Source organism: Cetorhinus maximus, chromosome 21 (genome assembly GCF_964194155.1).
Source record: "Cetorhinus maximus chromosome 21, sCetMax3.hap1.1, whole genome shotgun sequence".
Taxonomy (NCBI): Eukaryota; Metazoa; Chordata; class Chondrichthyes; order Lamniformes; family Cetorhinidae; genus Cetorhinus; species Cetorhinus maximus.
In genome coordinates, this window is record NC_135899.1 from 37,758,270 (window position 1) to 37,780,024 (window position 21,755).

At 46.8% G+C, this 21,755-nt stretch overlaps 1 protein-coding gene and 1 pseudogene across 2 annotated transcripts in view; both read right to left on the minus strand.

Annotated features, from left to right (window-relative positions):
* Positions 1 to 21,755, minus strand: part of LOC144695247 (uncharacterized) — a 486,191-nt gene that overhangs the window by 63,351 nt on the left and 401,085 nt on the right. The window contains exon 2 of one of the 2 annotated variants that reach the window (XM_078566146.1): positions 9,217 to 9,306. The exons of the other annotated variant lie outside the window; for it this stretch is intronic. The gene's annotated coding sequence lies outside the window, so the exon portion shown is untranslated. The remainder of the gene's footprint in view (positions 1 to 9,216; positions 9,307 to 21,755) is intronic. 2 annotated transcript variants of the gene reach the window in all.
* On the minus strand, positions 7,760 to 8,901 carry LOC144695238 (uncharacterized; annotated as a pseudogene).

A 21,755-nucleotide genomic window follows, 5' to 3' on the forward strand; every position in this document is an offset into this window, starting at 1 on the left:
TCTTCCCAGCCTCACGCTGACTGATCACCCACAGCTGAACCTTCAGAAAGGTTAGTTCTGATGGAAGGTTCCACACCACTGACCAGTTTAAGATCTGATGATATGTCAAAGCTCCCCTGACCTGACCGATTTCCAGATGATGGTTTCACTGCCCAACCTTCTCTGTGTTGAGCAATTCTGTGAAGGGATTGGATGTCTTCCCACAGTAGTGTAGTTGTTCCTTGGGTGATGGTCAGGATCTATCTGTTGTGTCTATCCCTCTGTATTCTCTGGTGTAGTACAGTGCAATCCTTCCGTAAAATAGGAAAAGGAAACATGATTTCCTCCAACTCCCTCTCCTCCTTTGCTGAAGGGGCTGACTCCTCAGTTAGAGATTATTCCACAGTGAGTGTCAGTCGGCTATTCCCGTCTGTGGGGATCAGATGCAAGTCCTTTCTTTTTCCTCACTTGACTGTCACACACCCTCTGTTTCCAGCAGGGACACTGGATAGTGACCAGAAGCAGACAATGTGGCTACTTTCTTTCCTCCACCCAGCCCCCATCTTCCCAGGCACCGTGAAGACAATGGAAAAGACAGTTGGGCGGAGTGTAAAATCACTATGAGCTCAAGTCGTTCAGGTGAAGGCCAGTTTTACCCTTACAGTATGTGTTTAATTTGAAAAACACTCAGGGTAAATATTAATTCAATGGAGATTTTGAAACTTCCCCTTGTTTTTGAAAATTATTTGAAGAAAACACACTGGGCAGGAAGTGCTAGAAGCTAAGGAAAATATTGCTTCAGTGTAGCTGATTGAAGGGTTCTGGTTTATCCTGGGAAATTAGATACACTGCGCTCGCTCAGACTGCACATCCCAAATTCAGCTATCAGCCACAGCACTGGGCAAAACTATCAAATCCAAACCCAGGCTTTTGGGAAAGGCCGATGCCTTCAGGTAAAATCTTTAAAAAAGGCATTAAAAGGCATTTCAATAAATGTGTCTCCAGGTATGGCAACTGAATTGCTATTGTGCTGGATTAACAATCCAAAGATTGAGAGTTCAAATCCATGCACGGAAAGTTACATACATAGAATTACAGTGCAGAAACAGGCCATTTGGACTAATTGGTCCATGCTGGTGTTTATGCTTCACACGAGCCTCCTCTCACCCCTCTTCATCTCACCCTGTCAGCATATCCTTCTGTTCCTTTCTGTCTCATGTGCTTATCTAGTTTCCCCTTAAAGACATCTAGGCAACCACCTCAACCACTCCATGTTGTGAAACTGAATTTAATAAATTTTGGAATTTGTAGAATAGAATCAAAATAAAAACTTGAAAACTTTCAGGTTGTTCCAAAAACCCAAGTATTGTCCTTTAGGGAAGGGAACCTGCTACAACTGCCTGGTCTGGTCTACATGTAATTCCAGTCCCACACAACGTGGTTGACTCTGAACTGCACTCTGAAGTAGCCGAGCAAACAATGATAAACAATCACTACAAAGTCCAATAAGAGGAAAATCAGGTGGATCTGCACAATCCTGGCATTGTCTCAGAATAAGATTAAGGTGATCTCAGCCCAGTGAAATCTGCAAAGTCTCTCTTACCAAGGTCTGAGGACAAGTGCCCAAGTGAGGAGAGCTGCCCCACAGACTGGTCAAGTTGCAGTGATACTCACTGAATCGTATCAATCTGGAAACATCCCAGACTCCTCCGTCACCATCCCTGGGTATGTCCCATCCCACTGGCAGGTGGGGAAGTCTCAATATTGACTCCATGGAGTCTCATGGCTTCAGGTCAAACAAGTTCAAGGAAAACTACCACTCCCCTCCCAACTGATGAATGAGTACTTCACCATGTTAATCACCGCTAGGGAAGTAGAGCAAGGACAGATACAAAAACTGGGTATCCATGAGGTGCAGTAAGGCATCAGCAGCAGCAGAATTGTATTCCACCACAATCTCACAGCCCGGCAGTCCTCATTCTGAGCTCAGAGAGGGCATGAAGGGAGATAGGAGAGAAACTAGAGAAAGATATGAGTTCAGGGCTACGGCAGGGGGGAGCATTAATGGAAGTTTGTCCTGGCGGGCTAGTGGAAGGGAGGGAAGTGGCAGAGGCAGGTGTTGGGATTGTTTTGATCTTATTTCCCTGAGCAGAGACGTCAATATCCAGGGAGCAGAGATTTAAGGTAATTGATTGGAGGATTAGAAGGGAGTTGAGGAGTAATTAACTCACCCAGGGGGTGATGAGGGTCTGGAACTCACTGTCTGAAAGGGTGATAGAGACAGAAACCCTCATTACATTAAAAAAAAACATTGGGATATGAGCTTGAAGGAATAACTTCTCCACATTTGACACTGTCCCATCAAACACTCACAGAGAAGGTGCAGCACGGGTTAGATATAGAGTCAAGCTCCGTCTAAACTGTCCTTGGATGTCCACTGGCAGTGGATGGTTAACCAGTTGTACAACGTAACCTTTCAAGTCTATGTCTCTTGAACTTAAGGGAGTGGAAGTGAAGTCTGTACCTGGGATAGGGCCAGGGTGAGAGAGGGGAATGGTTTTACTGGGGACTCGGGCATCTCAGGTGGAGGTGAGGGTGGGGTTGAGTAAATCAGGAGCTGCAGAAATGTTGTGGTGAACGGAGCTGTGCACCATCCCAACACTCAGGGAACAATGTCACCTCCACTTTCCAGGCAAAAACTGTCCCTTTAACGTCTGCCTTCTGTTTACCCAACACCACAAACACAGTCACTACTTTGAAATGTCAATCAATAATATGTAAAATTAGATTGATAGATTTATGTCAGGAAGGGTATTAAGGAATATGAAACTAAGTGGGGTGGATGAGATTAAGATACAAATCAGCCGTAATCAAATTGAACTATGGAACAGACTTGAGGGGCTGAATAGCCTCCTCCTGTTCCAATGTTCCTAAGTTTATCAGGGGATCAGGATTAAAAGGCAGGGAAATGGATTTGTAATGTGGATCAGCCAGCATGTAATTAAGTAGGGACCAGGATCAAGGGGCTGAATGGCCTCCAACAGTTGCTGTAAATGTATACAACAACATAACATCATTGGTAGGAGACAAACAATCCCATCCCTGTCCATCACCCGTGCACCCTGTTCTCTGGGTTGTAACTGAGTGGAATCCTGTTATTGTATTCGAGCACAATGAAGCCCAAGGGTTTGACAAGCTTTGTTTAATCAAATTGAAGGCCCTTTAACTGGCGAGTCAAACCGTGTGATCACAGGACAAGCCTCACCCTCACACTGCACATCCCAGTGAGATCAGACATCACAATAGTTTATAAACGGGGTCAGTTTGAGGCAGGAGACTGCACAACCAGTTGGAGTGAAGGAAAGGGAACTGCACTGATTGTGACAATGGAAACATCACTCACTAGCTGACACTTGGAGGTTTGTTGCTGTAGGTTTGTTTCGACCTGTCATTCAAGCTTCAAAATTCGAGGCCAGTCGATGAGGACTGAGATGGGAAAGGTCTTCATTGAAAGGGTTGTGAATCTTTGGAACTCTCTACCTCAGGGAGTTGTGGATGCTCAGTCATTGAATATATTCAAGATCGAGATTGATGGATTTCTGGTTGTTGTGGAATAAGGGATATGGGGATAGTGTGGGAAAGTGGGATTGAAGGAGAAGATTAGTCCTGATCATATTAAATGGTGCAGCAGGCAGTAGGGACTGAATGGCCTACTCCTGCTCATATTTCTTATGTTCATCATGTTCTCTGGGTTGTTATAGCTGTTATTGCATTCTTCTGCAGCAAGTTATTGTAACCAACATGATCAATTTTATAAAACAATTTGAGGAGATCATTAACATGCTGGACAGGGTCTATGGAGGTTTGTCTATATGGACTTCCAGAAGGTATTTGATCATTTTTTGCACAGGAGATTATTCATCAAGATGAACGTGCAGGGAATTGGGGGCAACCTTGTGACATGGGTTGATAATTTGTTTGGGAGATAGGAGACAGAGAGTAGGGATAAAGGAAATGTTCTCTGATTGTCAGGATGTGCCCAGTGATGTTCCTAGGGATCTGTGCTGGGGATTCAGCTTTTCATTATATCCATCAATGACTTTGATGGAGGAATAGTACAGGATAGTTTACTGATGACACTAAGTTAGGTGACACAGTAATGTAGATGGGAGTGGAAAGTTGCAAAGGGATATTGATAGATTAAGTGACAAATCGGGTGGTTTGATTTAAGCTAAAAAGTGAATTTATTGTGACTTACAAATCAATTGATTAAACAGCAGACAAACTGGAGTATTGTGTGCAGTTCTGGTCACATTACAGGAAGGACGTAATAGCTCTGGAGAGAGTGCAGAGGAGGTTTACAAGAATGTTACCAGAGTTAGAAAAGTGTAGCTACAAGGAGAGATTGGATAGGTTGGGGTTATTTTCCTTTGAACAAAGAAGGCTGAGACGTGACTTGATTGAGGTGTACAAAATTATGAGGGGAATAGATAGAGTGGACAGGATAAAATTGTTTCCCTTGATGAGAATTCTAGAACCAGGGGACATAGATTCAAGATAGGTGGCAGAAGGTGTAGGGGGGACATGAGGAAGAACTTTTTTACGCAGAGGGTAGTGGGTGTCTGGGATATGCTGCCCAAGTTGGTGGTAGAGGCAGAAACTTTAAACTCTTTTAAATAGTACCTGGATCTGCACCTAAAGTGCTGTAAGCTGCAGGGCTTTGGGCCGAGTGCAGGTAGGTGGGATTAGAAAGGGCACTTGGGTGTCCTCGGGCTGGCATGGACAAGATGGGCCGAATGGCCTCCTTCTGTGCTGTAACTTTTCTAAGGTTCTAAACAACACAGTATTCAGCTTACGCCAAACTTTGAATCAACCAAAATAACAAAGCATTTGAAAATGACTCAAGATCTTTCCCAGAACATGAAATGAATCTTGGAAAAGTGTAAGGTGAACATATCACACCTTTATTACACTAACGTATGATGGGCTGAGGGAGCTCAGGTCTGTAGAGATTCACCCCCACTCCCTCACCATACTCAGGATAGTACTCCTCCCAGACAGGAGAGTACAAACATTACCCATGGTATTAGTCAAACACACATCACCTGAAGAGGATCTGTCTATAATTCACATCACCAACTAAAGCAGGGTCTCATTCTACCCTATACCCACTCCTGAGAGCTGGCTCACTTTACTAATACACACACCTACATCAGGGGAAACTCCCTCAGAATACTACAGATAGAAGTTTCTTTAAGATCCCTGTGCTTAAATCTGACTCCAAATTCCGATGGTCAGAAATGACACCAAACTTTACTGGCACAGGATAGAGCTCGTTTCCATCATACAAATACATGCTGAATTGAAGTGCTCCAGAGTGGCTTGGAAATTTGTTGTTGAGTGGACAGTAAAGCTGCAGTTGTCTGCAAACTGTAGCCCATGTGTATCCATGGTGGTCAGTTTAGTTTTGGCACGGAGGTGACCGAGGTAAATTAGTTTCCCATCTCGATGGTATTTAATACTGACACCAGAGGGCAGTTGATCTTTGATGAGGTGCATAGTCACTGTCAGGTAGATTGTAAATAGAATGGGGACTCTCACACAGCCTTGCTTGACACCAGTCTGGATTTTGAAGGCTTCTGTTTCAGGTCTTCTACTCAAGACAGCTGCAGTCATATCATCATGAAGCAATTGCAGAATTGTGAGGAAGTTTCTTGGACATCCAAATCATTGGAGCACAATCCACAGAGTCTCAGGATTTACTGAGTCAAATGCTTTGGTCATGTTGATGAATGTAATGAAGAATTCCTGATGTTGTTCTAGATCTTCTTCTTGGATGTCTGGCAACAAAGACCATAGGAAAAATTTCCCCCCCGTCGGAGGGGAAGTGCGGGAGCGGGTGTGTGCACCTCCGATCGGCGCTCCCAGTCATGCATGCGCACGAAAGAGCGCACTGATCTCCTTCAGGCTAAGTGCTGCCTCAGGGAGGTCGGCTCCGAATTAAAATTTGCAATAAAAATGATAGGAAAATTTCCCTGACATGTCCCCTTATGCGACACTGTCACATGAGTTGGGACATGTCCATAACTTTAACTGAAACCTTTATTAAAAATTTAAATACCCTCATGAAACCTCATCCCGCCCGTGGATGAGGTTTCATGCTTTTTCTGAAGGGCTCCTGGCCGGCCCACCAACCTTAAGGTTGGACGGGCAGGTCCATTAATGATTTTAATTAGTGTCTCAATGGCCTCAATGGGCCATTGACAGGTCGGCGGGCGCGCAGCTGACTTGGCTGTGCCCCCACCGACCTGAAAATGGAAATGACGTGGGGTAATATCGGGAGTTCCACCCGAAGTCATCCTGCGTCATTTTACGCGTCGGTGAGCGGGCCCCACCCCCGCTCGCCAACCAGAAGGTCCTGCCCCATGTCAGAGGTTCCTCTGGAAGGTCTAAAGCCAAGTCAAAGCTCTAAGTGATGTCTGTATCACTCGATCCATGTGGGAGTCTGATGCCTGCTGGGCAGATCATCGACTTGTTCAATTGCTGATGAACATCCACCCAGCACCAAGACATCACAAGGTCCAAAAGTCCACATCAGCCCTAAAACAGCCTGACCGAAGGTCCAGTTCACAATCAATCTGTCCATTGGTTTTGAGCTTCATCATCACCAGGACTGGTTCGACGAGCTCAAATATGTGACCTCCTGGAACAAAAATGATCAGCTTTTATTGTCTGGCAGAACAATCCAAGGTCACAACTCAAAAAGGCAGCATTTCGACAGCTCAAGACTGACACCCAAAGACAAATCCAATAGATAAAGCAAATCTGGTGGGAAGAGAGAGTCTGAGAGATCCAACAATATGCTGATCATCATGACATGCAAATCTTTTTTTGACTGTCACAACTGAGACACATCTTGCCCTCCCCCTGAATTCCCAGCTGGGGTCACTGATGAGGAACGGGTTCCTGGCTGATTCTCCCCCTCCACAGGCCAGAGATGCTAAGGCTGATTGAAGTACCCCCATTACTACCCCAGGAATGGCCCTTCCACGGAGTGCGTGTGTTAATAGATCAGAAGCTGAAGACTTTCTAACCACTGAGTATCTGATTGCCTTGTTGGTCAGAGTGAGAGTCAGTGAATGACTTGTACCTGACACTGTACTGAAAGGATACTGAGTTCATACAGGAGCTTCTATACAGTCTGTGATGCTTGGCAATCTGGTCAAAGGTTAAATTGGCCTTGTTTAAACAATTGGACTGATGGTGGGGGAGGTTTGAGACAGACAGTGTTTTGGAATGATAGCTCCCTGTGTGAGTACTGGAGGGTAAATAACACAGACAACTGTCAGTACCCAGCTCCAAGTCCCTGTGGAGACGTTGGTGTATGGTGAGAGAGGAGGAGTTGGTGAAACAATTCTGGCACATGTCACACTGGAAGGGTTTGTCTCCCGTGCAGTTTAGCTGATGTTCCAGGAAGTCGGATAACTGTACGATTGCTTTCTTACAGAACTCACACTGATAGGGTTTCCCCCCTGTGTGAGTGCATTGATGGACTAGGAGATACACTGACTGTGTGAAAGCCTTCTCGACTTACACATACACATACCTCACACCCGAATGGTTTCCTACCAGTGTGGATCTGCTGATGCTTCAGGAGATCGGAGGAGTGGGTGAAAGCTTTGTCACAGACATCACACCTGAGGAGCTTCTCTCCAGTGTGAATCCTCTGGTTTCCCAGGACAGTGAAGAAGCTATGAAAAAATTTATCACAAACCTCACACTTGCAGGGTTACTCACGTGTGGATCCTCTGAGGGAGCAGGAGATCCAATGACGTTCAGAAGGATTTGTCTCCCACCTTGCATGGCAACGTCTTCTCCCCATTGTGAATGTGTTGGTGACTCCGGAGGTTTGATGACTGTGTGAAGGCTTGTTCACACACCTTACACTTGAAGGGCTTCTCTCCTGTGTTACCTCTCTGGTGCCTCAGGAGACCAGAGGATTCGGTGAAAGTCATTTCACAAACCTCACACCTGAAGGGTTTCTCTCCTGTGTGAATGCTCTGATGTATCAGGAGGCTCGAGGACCTGACAAAAGCTTTATCACAAACATCACACTTGAAGGGTTTCTCCCCTGTGTGGATCCTCTGATGGGCCAAGAGGTTTGATGATCGTGTGAAGGCTTTGTCACATACTTCACATTTGAACGGTTTCTCCCCGATGTGCACACGTTGGTGTACGCGGAGGTACGATAATTGCGGAAATGATTTAGCACACACGTCGCACATGAATGGTTTCTCCCCAGTGTAAATGTGTTAGTGCGCGCAGAGGGTTGATGAGTGTGAAAATGATGTAGCGCATAACTTACACGTGAATAATTTCTCCCCAATATGAATGCATTGGTGCACATGGAGGGACTTTGGCTCCGAAAATGCTGTGTTGCACATATTGCATGAGAATGGTTTCTCACTGGTGTAAATGCGTTGGTGTCTAAGGAATGTCGATATGCGTGAGAATGATTTTTTGCACTCCTCGCATGTGAATGGTTTCTCTGCGTTGGTGTTCACGGAGGGTCGTTAACTGCGAAAATGATTTGTCACACACCTCACACATGAATGGTCCCTCGCCTGTGTGACTGCATTGGGGTGTGTGGAGATTCAATGACAGTGAAAAGGATTTGTTGCACACCTCACACTTGAAAGCCTTCTCACCAGTGTGTACCCATCGGTGTTTCATGAGGATCAATGACTGTGCGAAGATTCGGTCACACATCTCACAGTTGAATGGTTTCTCCCCAGTGTGAATGCGTTGGTGTTCGAGGACGGTCGATGACACGAGAATGATTTCTTTCACACCTCGCATTTAAATGGTTTCACTTCCATGTGGCTGTTCATCAGATGCACGTTGACTGTTAGGAGACCTTATAAGCCTCACACACCTCACACTTGAACAGCCTCTCACCTGTAGGAATGAGTCAGTGGTTCATGAGGCTCGATGAACAATTGAAGCTCTCACCACACTTGGAGTCCACACACACTTCTTCCCAGCCTCACCCTGAACGATCACCCACAGCCGAACCTTCGGAAAGGTTGGTTCTGATGGAAGGTTCCACACCACTGACCAGTTTCAGATCTGATGATGTCAAAGCTCCCCTGACCCGACCGATTTCCAGATGATGGTTTCACTGCCCAACCTTCTCTGTGTTGAGCAATGCTGTGAAGTGACTGGATGTCTTCCCACAGTTGTACAGTTGTTCCTTAGGTGATGGTCAGGGTCTATCTGTGGTGTCTACCCTCTCTGTATTCTCTGGTGTAGTACGGTGCAATCCTTCTGTAAAACAGGAAAAGGAAACATGATTTCCTCCAACTCCCTCTCCTCCTTTGCTGAAGGGGCTGACTCCTCAGTTAGATACTGTTCCACAGTGAGTATCGGGCTGCTATTCCCCAGTGTGGGGGATCAGATGCAAGTCCTTTCTTTTTTCTCACTTGACTGTCGCACACCCTCTGTTTCCAGCAGGGACACTGGATAGTGACCAGGAGCAGACAACATGGCTACTTTCTTTCCTCCACCCAGGCCCCCCATCTTCCCAGGCACCGTGAGGGCAATGGAAAACACAGTCGGGTAAAATGGGCAGTCAGTTCACAGTGAGCGTGAATCGTGCTGGCAAAGACCAGTTTTACCCCAGGCTATGTATTTGATATAAAAAAAACACTCAGGAGAAATGTTAATTCAATGGAGATTTTGAAATTTCTCCCCTTGTTTTCCAAAATTATTTGAAGAAAACACACTGGGCAGGAAGTACTAGAAGCTAAGGAAAATATTGCTTCAGTGCAGCTGATTGAAGGGTTCTGGTTTATCCTGGGAAATTAGATGCACTGCACTCACTCAGACTGCATATCCCAAATTCAGCTATCAGCCACAGCACTGGGCACAAACTCATTCACACTGGGGTGAAACTATTCATTGCAAGGTGTGTGACAAATCATTTCAAGACCATCTCAATTCCTGCTCCATCAGAGGATTCACACAGAGGAGAAATCGTTCACATGAGCTGTGTGACAAATCATTCTTAGGACCCTCAGCCCTTTGTAGACACCAACACATTCACACAGGAGAAACCATTCAGGTGCAAAGTTTGTAAGATGGCTTTCACCCACTCCTCCGATCTCCTGATACACCAGAGGACTGACACAGGTGAAAAACCCTACAAGTGTGAGGTTTCTGATCAACCATTCTCACAGTCATCGATCCTCCACAGATGTCACCAGCGTATTCACACCAGGGAGAAACCATTCAAGTGTGAGGTGTGTGAAATATCATTCTCACAGACATCGATCCTCCACAGACACCGATGGACTCACAGGGGAGAAAGCATTCACATGCGAGGTGTGTGACAAATCATACTCGGTGTCATCAGACCTCATTGAGACCATGATTATCATCAAACCAGTAGATCGACATGTCAAGAGCAGCACTGGCTCCCTCTCTGCCACTTGTTTCTCTGCCCACTGCCTCCTCTCTATCTGGGCTGAGATCAGGAACTATCCTCAACCCCACCCCCACCCCCACCCCATCCATACAGATGAAGGTGCATTGACCTCCTTGACACACTGAGTTTGAACTAGTGTGCAGCCATTCCTACCCTGCTCTGCTGCCAGTTACAGGTTAAAACCCGACCTCCCTTTACAATGAGTCTGCCCCCTCACTGGGAGACAGCTTCACAGCGAGGGTCAGTAGGATAATGAACCATGAGGGGAATCACAAAGCTCCCACTGAATGCCAGATCAATTTCTGACATTTTACACAACAATAGACAACAACAACTTGCATTTATAAAGCACATTTAACATCTTTCAATGTCCCAAGGTGTTTCGCAAGCAGATTAACAAAGTTTGGGACAAAAACAAAAATACCTGGAAAAACTCAGCAGGTCTGGCAGCATCTGTGGAGAGGACCACAGTTAACGTTTTGAGTACGAATGACCCTTCAACAGAACTAAGTAAAAATAGAAGAGAGGTGAAATATAAGCTGGTTTAAGGGGAGGTGGGACAAGTAGAGGTGGATAGAGGGCCAGTGATAGGTGGAGATAACCAGGAGATGTCACAGACAAAAGGACAAAGAGGTATTGGAGGTGGTGATATTATCTAAGGAATGTGCTAATTAATGGTAGAAAGCAGGACAAGCAAGGTACAGATAGCCCTAGTTGGGGTGGGGTGGGGTGAAGGAATAAAAAAATGCTAAAAGGTAGAGATAAAACAATGCATGGAAATACATTTAAAAATAATGGAAATAGGTGGGAAAAGAAAAATCTATATAAATTATTGTAAAAAAAAAAGTGGGGGATCAGAAAGGGGGTGGGGACGGAGGAGAGAGTTCATGATCTAAAATTGTTGAACTCAATATTCAGTCCGGAAGGCTGTAAAGTGCCTAGTCGGAAGATGAGGTGCTGTTCCTCCAGTTTGCGTTGAGCATCACTGGAACAATGCAGCAGGCCAAGAACTGACATGCGGGCATGAGAGCAGGGTGGAGTGTTGAAATGGCAAGCGACAGGGAGGTCTGGGTAATGCTTGCGGACAGACCGAAGGTGTTCTGCAAAGCGGTCACCCAGTCTGCGCTTGGGGTCTCCAATGTAGAGGAAACCTTATTGGGAGCAACGAATGCAGTAGACTAAATTGAGGGAAGCGCAAGTGAAATGCTGCTTCACTTGAAAGGAGTGTTTGGGCCCTTGGACGGTGAGGAGAGGGTAAGTAAAGGGGCAGGTGTTGCACCTTCTGCGGTTGCATGGGAAGGTGCCGTGGGAGGGGATTGAGGTGTAGGGGGTGATGGAGGAATGGACCAGGGTGTCCCGGAGGGAATGATCCCTGTGGAATGCTGCCCCAGGGGTGAAGGGAAGATGTGTTTGGTGGTGGCATCATGCTGGATTTGGCGGAAATGGCGGAGGATGATCCTTTGAACGCGGAGGCTGGTGGGGAGATAAGTGAGGACAAGGGGGACCCTATCATGTTTCTGGGTGGGAGCCGAAGGTGTGAGGGCGGATGCGCGGGAGATAGGCCGGACACGGTTGAGGGCCCTGTCAACCACCGTGGGTGGAAAACCTCGGTTAAGGAAGAAGGAAGACATGTCAGAGAAACTGTTTTTGAAAGTGGCATCATCAGAACAGATGTGACGGAGGCAAAGGAACTGAGAGAATGGGATGGAGTCCTTACAGGAAGCGGGGTGTGAGGAGCTGTAGTCGAGGTAGCTCCGGGAGTCGGTAGGCTTGTAATGGATATTGATGGACAGTCTATCACCAGAAATTGAGACAGAGAGGTCAAGGAAGGGAAGGGAAGTGTCAGAGATGGACCATGTGAAAATGATGGAGGGGTGGAGATTGGAAGCAAAATTAATAAATTTTTCCAGGTCCCGACGAGAGCATGAAGCAGCACCGAAGTAATCATCGATGTACCGGAGAAAGAGTTGTGGGAGGGGGCCGGAGCAGGACTGGAACAAGGAATGTTCCACAAAGAGACAGGCATAGCTGGGGCCCATGCGGGTACCCATAGCCACAACTTTTATTTGGAGGATGTGAGAGGAATTTAAGGAGAAATTGTTCAGTGTGAGAACAAGTTCAGCCAGACGGAGGAGAGTAGTGGTGGATGAGGATTGTTCAGGCCTCTGTTTGAGGAAGAAGCGGAGAGCCATCAGACCATCCCGGTGGGGGATGGAGGTGTAGAGGGATTGGACGTCCATGGTGAAGAGGAGGCGGTTGGGGCCAGGGAACTGGAAATCGTTGATATGATGTAGGGTGTCAGAGGAATCACGGACGTAGGTGGGAAGAGACTGGACAAGGGGAGAGAGAATGGAGTCAAGATAGCAAGAAATGAGTTCCATGGGGCAGGAACAGGCTGACACGATCTGTCTGCCGGGACAGTCCTGTTTGTGGATTTTGGGTAGGAGGTAGCAGCGGGCCGTCCGAGGTTGAGAGACTATCAGGTTGGAAGCTGTGGAAGGAAAATCTCCAGAGGAGATGAGGTCAGTAACAGTCCTGGAAATAATGGCTTGATGTTCAGTGATGGAGTCATGGTCCAGGGAGAGGTAGGTGGAAGTGTCTGCGAGTTGACGCTGAGCCTCTGTGAGGTAGAGGTCAGTGCGCCAGACAACAACAGCACCACCCTTGTCAGCGGGTTTGATGACAATGTCAGGGTTGGACCTGAGAGAATGGAGTGCAGCAAGTTCAGAGAGAGACAGGTTAGAGTGGGTGAGAGGAGCAGAGAAATTGAGACGACTAATGTCACGCCGACAGTTCTCAATGAAAAGATCAAGAGAAGGTAAGAATCCAGAGGGAGGGGTCCAGGTGGAGGGAGAATATTGGAGGTGGGTAAAAGGATCTGTTGAACGGGGAGAGGACTCCTGCCCAAAGAAGTGAGCATGGAGACGAAGGCGGCGGACGAAGAGTTCACCCACCTCCAATATTCTCCCTCCACCTGGACCCCTCCCTCTGGATTCTTACCTTCTCTTGATCTCTTCATTGAGAACTGTCGGCGTGACATTAGTTGTCTCAATTTCTCTGCTCCTCTCACCCACCCTAACCTGTCTCTCTCTGAACTTGCTGCACTCCGTTCTCTCAGGTCCAACCCTGACATTGTCATCAAACCCGCTGACAAGGGTGGTGCTGTTGTTGTCTGGCTCACTGATCTCTACCTCGCAGAGGCTGAACATCAACTCACAGGCACTTCCTCCTGCCTCTCCCTGGACCATGACCCCACCACTGAACATCAAGCCATTGTTTCCAGGACTGTTACTGACCTCATCTCCTCTGGAGATCTTCCTTCCACAGCTTCCAACCTGATAGTCTCCCAACTTTTGACGGCCCACTTCTAACTCCTACCCAAAATCCACAAACAGGACTGTCCCGGCAGACAAATCGTGTCAGCCTGTTCCTGCCCCACGGAACTCATTTCTTGCTATCTTGACTCCATTCTCTCTCCCCTTGTCCAGTCTCTTCCCACCTATATCCGTGATTCCTCTGACACCCTACATCATATCAACAATTTCCAGTTCCTTGGCCCCAACCGCCTCATCTTCACTATGGACGTCCAATCCCTCTACACCTCCATCCCCCACCGGGATGGTCTGATGGCTCTCCGCTTCTTCCTTGAACAGAGGCCCGAACAATCCCCATGCACCACTACTCTCCTCCATCTGGTTGAACTTGTTCTCACACTGAACAATTTCTCCTTAATCTCCTCTCACCTCCTCCAAATAAAACGTGTGGCTATGGGTACCCGCATGGGCCCCAGGTATGCCTGTCTCTTTATGGAACATTCCTTGTTCCGGTCCTACTCCGGCCCCCTCCCACAACTCTTTCTCCGGTACATCGATGATTACTTCGGTGCTGATTCATGCTCTTGTCTGGACCTGGAATAATTGATTAATTTTGCTTCCAATTTCCACCCCTCCATCATTTTCACATGGTCCATCTCTGACACTTCCCTTCCCTTCCTTGATCTCTCTGTCTCAATTTCTGGTGATAGACTGTCCATAAATATCCATTACAAGCCTACTTACTCCCACAGCTACCTCGACCACAGCTCCTCACACCCCGCTTCCTGTAGAACTCCATCCCATTCTCTCAGTTCCTTCGCCTCCATCGCATCTGTTCTGATGATGCCACTTTCAAAAACAGTTTCTCTGACATGTCTTTCTTCTTCCTTAACCGAGGATTTCCACCCACGGTGGTTGACAGGGCCCTCAACCGTGTCCGGCCCATCTCCCGTGCATTCGCCCTCACACCTTCCTCTCCCTCCCAGAAACATGATAGGGTCTCCCTTGTCCTCACTTATCACCCCACCAGCCTCCGCATTCAAAGGATCATCCTCCACCATTTCCGCCAAATCCAGCATCATACCACCACCAAACACATCTTCCATTCACCCCCCGGCGGCATTCCACAGGGATTGTTCCCTCTGGGACACCCTGGTCCACTCCTCCATCACCCCCTACACCTCAACCCCCTCCCACGGCACCTTCCCATGCAACCGCAGAAGGTGCAACACCTGCCCCTTTACTTACCCTCTCCTCACCGTCCAAGGGCCCAAACACTCCTTTCAAGTGAAGCAGCATTTCACTTGCACTTCCCTCAATTTAGCCTACTGCATTCGTTGCTCCCAATGCAGTTTCCTCTACATTGGAGAGACCAAACGCAGATTGGGTGACCGCTTTGCAGAACACCTTCGGTCTGTCCGCAAGCATTACCCAGACCTCCCTGTCGCTTGCCATTTTAACACTCCACCTTGCTCTCATGCCCACATGTCCGTCCTTGGCCTGCTGCATTGTTCCAGTGAAGCTCAACGCAAACTGGAGGAACAGCACCTCATCTTCCGACTCGGCACTTTACAGCCTTCTGGACTGAATATTGAGTTCAACAATTTTAGATCATGAACTCTCTCCTCCATCCGCAACCCTTTTCCGATCCCCCACTTTTTTTTTTACAATAATTTATATAGATTTTTCTTTTCCCACCTATTTCCATTATTTTTAAATGTATTTCTATCCATTGTTTTATCTCTACCTTTTAGCATTTTTTGATTCCTTCACCCCACCCCACCCCACCCCAACTAGGGCTATCTGTACCTTGCTTGTCCTGCTTTCTACCATTAATTAGCACATTCCTTAGATGATATCACACCTCCAACACCTCTTTGTCCTTTTGTCTGTGACATCTTTTGGTTATCTCCACCTATCATTGGCCCTCTATCCACCTCTACTTGTCCCACCTCCCCTTATACCAGCTTATATTTCACCTCTCTTCCATTTTTACTTAGTTCTGTTGAAGGGTCATTCGTACTCAAAACGTTAACTGTGATCCTCTCCACAGATGCTGCCAGACCTGCTGAGTTTTTCCAGGTATTTTTGTTTTTGTCCCAAACTTTGATAATCTGCTTGCGAAACACCTTGGGACATTGAAAGATGTTAAATGTGCTTTATAAATGCAAGTTGTTGTTGTCTATTGTTGTGTAAAATGTCAGAAATTGATCTGGCATTCAGTGGGAGCTTTGTGATTCCCCTCATGGTTCATTATCCTACTGACCCTCGCTGTGAAGCTGTCTCCCAGTGAGGGGGCAGACTCATTGTAAAGGGAGATCGGGTTTTAACCTGTAACTGGCAGCAGAGCAGGATAGGAATGGCTGCACACTAGTTCAAACTCAGTGTGTCAAGGAGCTCTGAAGAATGCACCTTCATCTGTATGGATGGGGTGGGGGTGGGGCTGGGGTTGAGGATAGTTCCTGATCTCAGCCCAGATAGAGAGGAGGCAGTGGGCAGAGAGGCAAGTGGCAGAGAGGGAGCCAGTGCTGCTCCTGACATGTCGATCTACTGGTTTGATGATAATCATGGTCTCAATGAGGTCTGATGACACCGAGTATGATTTGTCACACACCTCGCATGTGAATGCTTTCTCCCCTGTGAGTCCATCGGTGTCTGTGGAGGATCGATGTCTGTGAGAATATCTCACACACCTCACACGTGAATGGTTTCTCCCTGGTGTGAATACCTGGTGACAGGTATTTTTGTTTTTGTTTTGGATTTCCAGCATCCGCAGTTTTTTGCTTTTAACAAAGTTTGGGAGCTTGCTGTGTGCCCATTGCCTGCCATGTTTCCTACATTACAGCAGTGACCACACTTCAATAGTACTTCATTGGCTGCAAAGAGCTTTGGGAGATCTGGTGGTTGTGAAATGCTCCATATAAATGCAAGTCTTTTCTTTCTTTTCTGAGGAGGTTACAGAGATAGTGTAGACCCACAGCATCCAAGGCAGTGATGACGTGCAGTGGTGGGATCAGTATATGCACAGGAGAGAGGGGCACAGGAAAGCAAACTGAGGAGAGTGGTAAAAAGATTGACTCTGTGACTGGGGGAGTGACTTGTCGAGTGACTCTCACTCCTCGCCAGACTTCTCTGTTGGCCTCTTGCCCCTCGCCTGCTATCATACTCTGTGCTTGACTCCTTGCTCTGCCCCTCACCCTGCACCTCTTTCCAGACCTCCCGTTTCAGGATTTGGGAGACGTCAACACATTCAAGGACTTTGGAGAGGAAAGGGAGGTTGGAGATGGGACAGTAGTTTGCACGGCTGGAGGGATCAAGTGTTTTTTTTTTGAGGCGAGGGGTGATAACAGTAGATTTAAAGGAGAGAGGGACATCTAAAGAGAGAGAACCGTGAACAATACCAACTAACCCCGGTCACTCACACCCAGATCAGAATCAATACTCACCTGCCTTACTCACTCAGACGCACCTGTATTACTGACCTTAATGTCATCACATGCCGCGATTGGGAGCAGGACCAGGGCAAATGGTGGGGGAGCGAGGGAAGGATGGTGGGGGGTGGTGGGGTAGAGAGTCCTCCAGACACAGCGCATCTAGTGCTGGGAGGGTGCACTGCTGACCAGTATCACTGAGGAATACCAGGTTGTTCTGAAGTGTGGCTGTGTTTGAGTCAGTGGGATTTAGGATGTTTGGTTTTTGCTTGATGTGGGGATCCTCTATCAGTACTGAGTCTGTAGGTTGTTCCTCACTCCTGGAGTCTACCCACTTTTCTCCATCAGTTTCACTTCTCCTGACACCAGGGACTTTACCACCTTTCACAGCTTCAGGAACCCAGACACAAAGACAACACTGACACCTGCAGCTCTAACTAGTTACCACTTTAAATCAAATCAAACTTTCAGGCTGCCACTTTACAGGGGGAAAAGCATTCTGTACACAGCCCTGCGACTTAACCCCTTAGAAACTGAATCTAATACAACAGAAATAGTTGTCAATTGTGGCTTAGTTAGCACTCTCGTCTCTGAGTTAGAAGGTTGTGGGTTGAAGTCTTACTCCAGAGACTTGAGCACTGAGGCTGAAACTCTGCTGCAGTGCTGAGGGAGTGCTGCAATGTCAGAGGGACCATCTTTCACATGAGTGAAACTAAGGCTCCATCTGCCCTCTGAGCTGTATGTAACAGATCCCATAAGAATACTTTGTCGAAGAGCAGGGAAGTCATCCGTGATGTCCTGGCCAATATGGATTCCACAATCAATGTCACCAAAACAGATTATGTTGTCAAAATCACATTGCTGTTTGTGGGAGCTTGCTGTGCACAAATTGACTGCCAGGTTTCCTTCATTACAACAGTGACAAAGTTCAAAAAGCTGTGAAGTGTTTTTGGACACCATGTTCATGAAAGTTGATATATAAATACAAATCTTTCTTCTTCGGGAAATGTTATACTTCCTGTGAACTGGAAATTATAAACCCATTGATGGAGAAAGTAAACCAGCCACAGTGACATTGACCAATATATTGTGTACAGGGCTCTTACTGTAGGCTCCTGAGTGTTTCAGTGAATAGGGACACACCATGCTGACAAATCAGGTAGACTGAGTTCAGCTGAAAGAAGTGAATTTAATGTGAGTTATAAATCAGAAGAACAATAAAACAGCAAATAACAACACAATATTCAGCTTACACCAAACTTTGAATCAACCAATATAATAAAACATTTGAAAATGACTCAAGATCTTTCCCAGAACATGAAATGAATCTTGGAAGAGTGTAAGGTGAACATATCACACTGTTATTACATCGAGGTATGATGGGCTGAGGGAACTCAGGTCTGTAGAGACTCACCCCCACTCCCTCACCATACTCAGGATAGTAGTCCTCCTAGACAGGAGAGCACAAACATTCCCCATGCTATTAGTCAAACACCCGTCACCTGAAGAGGATCTGTCTACAGTTCACATCATCAACTAAAGCAGGATCCGATTCTACCCCATACCCATTCACTTTACTAACTTTACTAACACACACACACAAACACACACACATCAGGGGCAACTCTCTCAGAATACGACAGACAGAAGTTTCTTTAAAATCCCTGTGCTTTAGTCTGGCTCCCAATTCCGATGGTCAGAAATGGCACTGAACTTTAGTGACACAGGATGGAGCTCGTTTCCATCATTCAAACCCACCAATGGTTACAGAGATTCAGAGTCACATGGGTCCATGGACCAATCAGTTTCCATTCCTGGAAGACACTTTTCCCCCAGGTGAGTTGGACAGCGCTTTCTAATTCCCAACTCTCTGCCCTTTAGCCCTCCATTCACCACAATGCTTCTGTAGCTGTCAATCTGGTTTAGTCACTCCCTCATTTCCACCTTCGACACTCTTGTTCCCAAAATCACTTTTACTCCCTTCCTAGTCGACCTCCCTGCTTCTCAAGTCCAATGGATGAAAATTTGAGCGTAACTGGTACACAACTGGTTTAGCCATCCATCACCAGATCTGACTGGACCACATCAAGCACTAGTGGTCCTGCTTTCCTCTGCCAAAACTGCTCATTACTCCAGGACCATCCTGAAGGGAAAAGATAACCCACAACTTCTCCTCCTCCAAACCAACTGTGTCCTTGTGGAATTTATGTTCCAGCTGTATAGAGCTCTGTTTAGACCCTATCTGGAGAACTGTGCTCAGTTCTGGGCACCGCACCTCAGGAGGGATATATTAGCCTTGGAGGGAGTGCAGCGTAGATTTACCAGAATATTCCTGGGGCTAAAAGAGTTAAGTTTTGAGGACAGATTGCACAGACTGAGATAAAGAAAAACCTGAAAAAGAAACAGAAAATGCTGGAAATGTCTCTGAAGAAGGCATACGGACTCAAAACGTTAACTGTGTTTTTTTCTCCACGGTTGCTGCCGGAGCTGCTGCTTTTCCACCATTTTCTGTTTGCACAGACTGAGCTTGCATTCCATTGCATGTAGAAAATTAAGGGGTAATTTAGTTGGGGTGTTGCCTGGTGGTCCAGGAGGTTCGAAATCTGGGTAAAGGATTTAATCACACACCTCGCACTTGAGTGGTTTTTCTCCAGTGTGAATGCATCGGTGATTCACGAGTGTCGATGAGTGTGTGAAGGCTCGGCCACACCCCTCACACTTGAATGGTTTCACTTCCATGTGGCTGTCTTGTGTTAACAACAGGTACACCTTAGGTGTTCCAAGATATTATGAACCTGTGGATTCCTCCTCACGCACCTCACACTTGAACATCTTTTCCTCATGGTGGGCATGTCAGTGTTTCATGATTGATAAGTTTACAAGTATTTGGTTGCACACCTCACATTTCAATGGTTTCTCTCATGTGAATGCGCCAATGATACACCAACCCTGATAACTGTGCAAAGCCCTTATTACACACCTCACACTTGAATGGTTTCTTCCCAGTGTGAACACGTTAGTGTTGCAGAAGCGTCAATGGCTGTGTGAAGGCTTGGTCACAAACCTCACATTTGAAGGGTTTCTCCCCTGTGTGAATCCTCTGGTGTCTCAGGAGATCAGTGGATCGGGTGAAAGTTTTGTCACAATCCTCACACCTGAATCGTTTCTCCCCTGTGTGAACGCGTTGGTGTGCGCGGAGGTTCGGTAATTCTGAGAATGATTTGTTGCACACCTCACACTTGAATGGTTTCTCCCCTGTGTGAATGCGTTGGTGATTCACCAGGGTCAATAATCATGCAAAGTTCTTGTTACACACCTCACATTTGAACGGCTTATCCCCTGTGTGAATGCGCTGGTGATTCAGGAGAGTTGAAGAGTTTGCGAAGGCTTTGTCACACAACACACACTTGAACAGTTTCTACCCAGTATGCACGTGTTGGTATCTTCGGAAGTCAAACGCATGTTGGAATGTTTTCTCACATGCATCGCATATGTACGGTTTCTCCCCTGTGTGAATGCGTCGATGATACACCAGATATGATGATTGTACAAAGCGCTTGTAACACACCTCACACTTGAATGGCTTCTCCCCGGTGTGAATACGTCGGTGTTTCACGAGTGTTGATGAATGTGCGAAGGTTTGATTGCAGACCTCACAGTTGAATGGTTTCTCTTCCGTGAAGCTGTCTTTGTGTGAAATATTGGACAACAGATGCACCTCGTGTGTTAGATCATATGAGCCTGTGGAGCCCTCCTCACACTTGAACAGCCTCTCACCTGTAGGGATGCAATGGTTCATGAGGCTTGATGAATGATTGAAGCTTTCACCACACTTGGAACCCACTCACACTTCTTCCCAGCCTCACTCTGACCGATCGCCCACAGCTGAACCTTCGCAAAGGTTGGTTCTGATGGAAGGCTCCACACCACTGACCAGTTTCAGATCTGATGATGTCAAAGCTCCCCTGACCCGACCGATTTCCAGATGATGGTTTCACTGCCCAACCTTCTCTGTGTTGAGCTATGCAGTGAAGGTACTGGATGTCTTCCCACAGTTGTTCCTTGGGTGATGGTCAGGATCTATCCGTGGTATCCATCCTCTCTGTATTCTCTGGTGTAGTACAGTGCAATCCTTCTGTAAAACAGGAAAAGGAAACATGATTTCCTCCAACTCCCTCTCCTCCTTTGCTGAAGGGGCTGACTTCTCAGTTAGAGACTGTTCCACAGTGAGTTCCAGTCTGCTATTCCCCTGTGTGGGGGTCAGATGCAAGTCCTTTCTTTTTCCTCACTTGACTGTCACACACTCTCTGTTTCCAGCAGGGACACTGGATAGTGACCAGGACCTCCACCCAGACCCCCATCTTCCCAGGCACCTGAGGGCAATGGAAAAGGCTGTCGGGGGGAGTGTAAAACGGACCATCAATTCACTGTGAGCTCGATTTGTGCTGGTGAAGAACAGTGTAATCCTTAGAGTACGTGTTTAATATAAAAAACACTCAGGAGAAATGTTAACTCAATGGAGATTTTGAAAATTCTTCCCTTGTT